Consider the following 6,386-nt stretch of genomic DNA (forward strand, 5'->3'; position numbering starts at 1 on the left):
ATACTGTGAAATATTGTTAAATAATTTGCTTTTATTTTCTATAAAGCAGCTGCAGTGTCCGTATGAAATTTAATAGAAATAATAGTAACAAGATTTATTAATTGAAAGAGCCGGGAGGGGACCCGGAAGAAGAAAATGTCTAGGGCCCCAAAGTGGGTTAATCCGGCCCTGATTATACTTATGTTATACTAATTTACCTATTTTAATTGTATTTCTTAAAAATATTCTTAAAAATTTTAAATAAAATTGAATTCATATCTAACACTAACGAAAAAAAGTATCAAAATATTTAACGTCCAATTAGATTTTTATTCATTAATATTAAAATAATCATTAAGTACCTATCTATAATATGCGCTGCTCCAACTAATGTTTTCGGTGTTATTAACGAAAACCCACCACGAAATTTATTTTTTTCGAATATGGATACCTAAATTATAAATTTATTTATAGATAAAAAATTATTTGTATAAATCTTGAAGAAGCGATTAAAAAAAACTCACTAAGAATAGTAATTGGCCTTTTTCTGCAAGCGAACCGCCAACCATCCTACGCACAATTCCTGAAAATATTCAAAATTATTTCTCAACCAATCACGATAATTTTCACATAGTTATGTGTTAATTAACACTGTTGCTCTTACCCGACTTGCTTTCATTTTTCTCACATAAACACAGGAAATATTTAGCACTTAGGAAGAAAAGTAATAGTCCAAAGCTATAATTTGTAAACACTTAAATAAAAATATAGTTTAAACTCAACGAAAAAGTTTATATTATTACAGTATTTTCAACATGTCTANAAAAAAAATATACTTTAGAAGTTGATCTAGTATCAAAAACGTTCGATTCACACATTCCTATAATGAAAAATATAAAAACCAAAAAATATATACTTTAGAAGTTGATCTAGTATTAAAAACGTTCGATTCACACATTCCTGAAATAAACGCTACACAAAAATGCCAGTGCTGCCAGCTAAAACATACACACCACAAAAAAATATTGCAATATCCCAAGATATAGCCAAAGATTGCAGCGCCACTGCATTAGCGAAAATTTAAATTTGCCGACTGGAATTCTTTCGAATAACCGACTTTCGGATAAACGACGCTCTACTGTAATTTCTATTAAATTTCTTTCATGATTAAATGTAGATTGTATCTATTTTCATTACTGCTAAATAATTATGAAAATCTCTAAAATCCAGTGTATAAAGTTTTTTATAAATTATGTAATTTTGTACTCTTCATCTACTATTTCACACTTTAGGGATTAGGTATGTGAGCATTATGCAGATTTGTAACTTTTTGTAAGGCATCGTGCATACCCATCTCCAAAAGTGTTGAAGTAGTAGTAATAGTCTCTCCAATGCTGAGTAGAATACTGGGCAGCAATAATCTTCCAGCGATTTCAATCATAGGCGAAGGCTTCACTTTCCTCCTGCGTCATTTTGAGTATCTTTAAATCTTGAAGAAAACTTTTATGCCAGGTTTTGCTGGGGCGTCCTCTGGTCGTTTGGCACCAGGGGGAACATTTCATTGTTGTCTTAGGGATCCTATTGTCCTCCATACGAAAATGTGCCCGGCTAGTCGGATTTTTCTACGGGCTACAATGTTATGAAGTTTGCACATCCAACTTCTTTCCTTCAGAGAACCCCTTCATTGGTGGTTAGATCTGAATATCAGATCTTTGGGATTCATCGTAGGCATTTCTGTTGGAAGACATCGAACCTTCTGTAATTGTTTTCCGATATATTCCAGGACTCACTAACTTAAACGGCTATCAGAATCACGATGGAGGTGAACACGCAAAATTTGGTTCTCAGTGAGATGGATGATTTACTTTAATAAATGATTCCGTGTGGAGGTGAATTCCTGATAGCAACGAGCTTTGGTGAGCTTCGTAGCAGTGAACGAGAGAGGTGTCCGATAGGATCAAATAGTTCCAAGGCGATTTTGAATTTATTCGATTTGTGGATCGACGATTATAGAAAGTCTTGAGAGTTTGAGGAAATAGGTTCCTAGTATATTGAGGTGACGATTAGGATCTTTAATTTATAAGAATTATTGTTTANAGGCGATTTTGAATTTATTCGATTTGTGGATCGACGATTATAGAAAGTCTTGAGAGTTTGAGGAAATAGGTTCCTAGTATATTGAGGTGACGATTAGGATCTTTAATTTATAAGAATTATTGTTTATAAGTTAATTCTTTGATTTTGTCGAATTCCAAAGGGGAATAGACCAGATCTTGTACATAAGCCAGAAGTCAATCGCCGCTTTTCCAATGTGACACCTCACATCCACTTCTTCGTCGCCATTTTTAGGCAAATAACACTACCCAATTATGTAAATTTACACACCTCCTTCAATAGTGTGCTCCGACAATTACTCCCCACGTTTGGGCAGTGTTACATACATGCTTAAATTTCGACTTCACAGCGTTTATCCTGAGGCCAATTTTATGCGTCTCCCAATCCATTGCAGCGTGTGGCGTGCTATAGCATTGTCTACCTTTCATCTAATAAGGCAATATTGTGAGCAAAAATCAAATCTCGAAAACCGTCCTGGTCAGATTAGTAGATGACCAGCGCGCACCGGACTCTTCTGCCCATCATATGATATAATAAAGGGCGATGAGAAAGAGGAAAGGGACACAACCCTGCCTGACTCCTGTCGTAATTTAAGAAAGTCAGTAGGACACAACAACTTGAATGCAGATATAACTCCTGGTAAATGGTGACAAAGTTTGTCAGTACACCATATAATCACAGAATAGACTCGCGGTGAACACTGTTAAAGCCTTCTTGAAATCAATGAAATTGATGTCCGATGTATGTCGATACTTAACGCATTGTTCGATGATATATCGAAGGGATAAGATCTGCTCGCTGAACGATTTTCCACAGCGAAACCCAGCTTGCACCTCCCGCAAGCGTTGATTGAGGGCAATCCGCATGCGTCGAAGGAGGACCACACAAATGCCTTTCCAGGCACAGAAAAGAAGGTGATACCTTGCCAGTTAGTACGCTCGGTGATATCCCCCCTCTCCTAAGAATTCTCACTATATATCCCCTTCTCCAATCCTCTGGGATTTCCCTAAATTAGCAACTCCAGTTAAACAATAACGTTACTTTTCCAACATGTGCTGCCCTCCATGCTTCAAAATCTCAGACGTAATTTCGTCCAACCGTCTGCCCTACTATTCACTAGACTCTTAATCGCATGCCAGCATCACCAGTGTCTACCTGAATCTCATACTATGTATCCTCAATATCAAAATCGTATATGATGATCGGTTATGCTTGATTAAATGTTTCTCGAAAATGTTCCATCCACCTCTGTTCTGTTCATCTTCAGCGATCAGAAGCTTCTCGTTTTTGTCTTGTATTGAAACGCTGGAGTTACTTATCATTTCAGCCAGTTCATTGACTATCCGGTACAGGGTCTTGGAGTCATTTCGATCATAAGCCTCCTGCACTTCAGCGCACTTTTGGAGTAACCATTTCTTCTTGTCTTTCCGACAGCTTTTCTTTACACGTCTATCTAACTCGTTATATCTTTGGTTTTCTTCCTCTTTCTCAGCCATTGTTTTAGCCTGGTCCTTTTTAAGTTTTGCGGCTTTTCTCTTATCAATCAACTTTCACAAGCGATCTTGGATTCACTGATCCTTTCGTTTTTCTCGACGTCTTCCAATGATGTTTTGAGTGAACTCTATGTTAATGTCTCTGAGGTTCTTTCAGAGATCTTTTATATCTATCATCTCTCCAAGAAAGGCGAAGCGATTGTGCAACTCCAAAGTAAATGCTTCGGCAATGGTTGGATTATTTAATTTTTCTTACACGAACAGTTTTTTTTAACATAAACTTCCTCTGATTACGATGATTATCCGCCCTAACTTGGTAATGGTGAGATCCAATATAGACACTTCTGTAAACCCCCACATTGTGCAATGATGACCTCTACTTTTTACAAATGCAAATAAAGTCTATCTCATCTCTATTGTGCCTGTCTGGTGTAACCGCAAGGTCTTCTTATGGATACTTAAGCCAATGTTTGAAGAAGGTGTTCCCAACACAACCGTTGTGTTCACATAACGACGTTAGCCTTTCTCCACTGTCACTCATATAAGCAGAGGATGCATGAGTACCAAGCTGCGAGTCCTCGACGATCACGGCCAAATTCGGCATTGAAGTCCCCGATCAGGACCCCTCAGCTCATGATTCCGGATACCATCAATGACGTTTTGGAGCTGCTCATAAAATTCATCTTGTATTGTGTCCTCCTCATCGATGGTTGGCGAATAAACCTATACCACAGTCGCATTAGCATGTCAATGGGTAAAACGAGCTGTACTAATCCAATTAGTGAAGGGCGTCCATCCAAGTAGTGCACGTTTACTTAGAATAAGACCTATTCCACCTTCATCCTGCTCATCAAGGCCCTCGTACAGAATAGTGTTGCCATTACTACTGATTCGGCAGTTTGTCGTCCATATGACCTCACTGACGCCAATGATGTCCAACAGGTTTTCATCAAATGTCCATAACAGCTCAGCGAGTCTTTCATTCTGATATAGAGTACGAATATTCCACGTTCCAATTTTCGTAATATTTCATACGGAAAAGATCATTTTTAACATCAGACACCATTGTATGTTGCAGGTTTTCTCCAACACTGTCATATTATTTGAAGCCGAAGTTCCGCTCATTCCATCAAAATTTCTGCTTACGTTTGCTTTTTTCGTAGTACTCATAATTTTTACAGGGATGGGTTTCTAATTCGACCTCTGCCTTTTGTATCTGGGCTCAAACAGTTATTAGTGAAACGAAAAATTTTGACCGTTTATGTTAAACGTTCTATTCAACCGTTCCAAACCGTTCAAACTTCCAAATGTATGTAACTAATATCCAACTTTTAAAGATTTATGTTACGTAAGTATACGTACATTATTTCTCAACACAACCAACGGATTAGGATCTAGATCGACCTAATTAATTGCACTAAGGAATAATGCACAGCAAGAGATATGGAACGTTTCGTTGGTTGGGTCGCGTTCAGCAAACTCATTCATTGCAACTTACCCTAACAGAAGTAGATACATAACGATTTCTTATGTGCCGAATGCCATCTGTAGTAACGAAACTTCTAAATAATCAGGAGCTAGCCCCTGAAATACGCGAAGTTATCACTTTACAAATCAGTGTGGCCGGATTAAAAATATAATATTAAATAGAATCTAAAACGGAATCACTAAAACTGAAATGTTGCCATTATTATCGCCCAAAATACAAATAATTTTTAAGGACAAGATCGAAAATAATTAAATCAACTTAACTAAAAGTCAAAATATGGTATATATTGTCTACTTGAAATTTTCACATGGATTAAACCTTGAAAACCAGAGACAGGCACTTATCGTTTACTAGAATGCAATGTTAGACTTGTGTAATTGACAAAATGTCTTAAACGAAACTCTGATTCTGGTTGAATGTGTGACATTTTTCAATGCCTATTCCTTTCATATATAAGTCTACATCACAGTTGATTATATGGCATTTGCCTGTAATAAAACTTTTCACCTCATCTCGTAATCTCTTTAATCATTCTTTGTTATTTTTAATCGATTTTTTCTTATTTTTACCCAATATTTCAGATATTGCGATATTTGTAAATTTTCACTGAATCAAGAACAAACACTTTTTACTTTAATTGTAATTACTTTATATAAACTCTTCATCTTTACAAAGAGGTTTCAAACTATAAGCATAATAATTTTGTCACATTCATTTCAGTTCATTTACATTGAGAAATACTATTGAGACAGAATTTTTCACTCTGCAGTTCAACAATGGCGGAGTGAATAAAACCACTGAGCATTGATGGTTGTTTGTCAATTCGTGCCTTAACTGTGGGCTAGCCATGAGGAGAATTCCATTGTTACAACAAGTGTATAACACCTATACAGAACAGCTTTCTATAGAAAGTTCTTACGAAGCACTTTTTTTTTACAGATAGCTCATATTTTGCGTTGCCTAATACAATCAATCCAATCCACGCTTTTATGCTGTCATCTCATGGATCGCTAATAAATTGACGTTTTCCATAATACAAACGCAACAAATTCCGGCAGTAACTATGTAAAATGTCGTTAATTAAACTTTCAACGGCTTGTATTTAACCAAATTTAGGTTAAGTGACCAATAACAATTGTTATTGTGAAACAACGAATAGTGGTTTTTTGTAATTATTAATAAACACTAAAATAGCGTGGTTGCGATTACGGTATAATCTCAAATTGTGCATTAACAACTTACAATCGAGACCATAGTGGGCAATTATTGCTTTAGAAAGATTTTCATTCTATAACATACTTTTCTTTACA

General features: G+C 36.2%; 1 long non-coding RNA gene across 1 annotated transcript; it reads right to left on the bottom strand.

Moving 5' to 3' along the window:
• Positions 1–341: 341 nt before the first annotated feature.
• Positions 342–719, bottom strand: LOC111631878. The gene is made up of 3 exons (XR_002757771.1): positions 644–719; positions 504–562; positions 342–430 (listed from the first exon to the last, which is right to left on the bottom strand). It is a non-coding gene; the product is annotated as an uncharacterized LOC111631878 (long non-coding RNA).
• Between the last annotated feature and the right edge of the window lie 5,667 nt (positions 720–6,386).

Source organism: Centruroides sculpturatus, unplaced genomic scaffold (genome assembly GCF_000671375.1).
Source record: "Centruroides sculpturatus isolate CEXI.00-Female unplaced genomic scaffold, Cexi_2.0 scaffold670, whole genome shotgun sequence".
NCBI classification, from domain to species: domain Eukaryota; kingdom Metazoa; phylum Arthropoda; class Arachnida; order Scorpiones; family Buthidae; genus Centruroides; species Centruroides sculpturatus.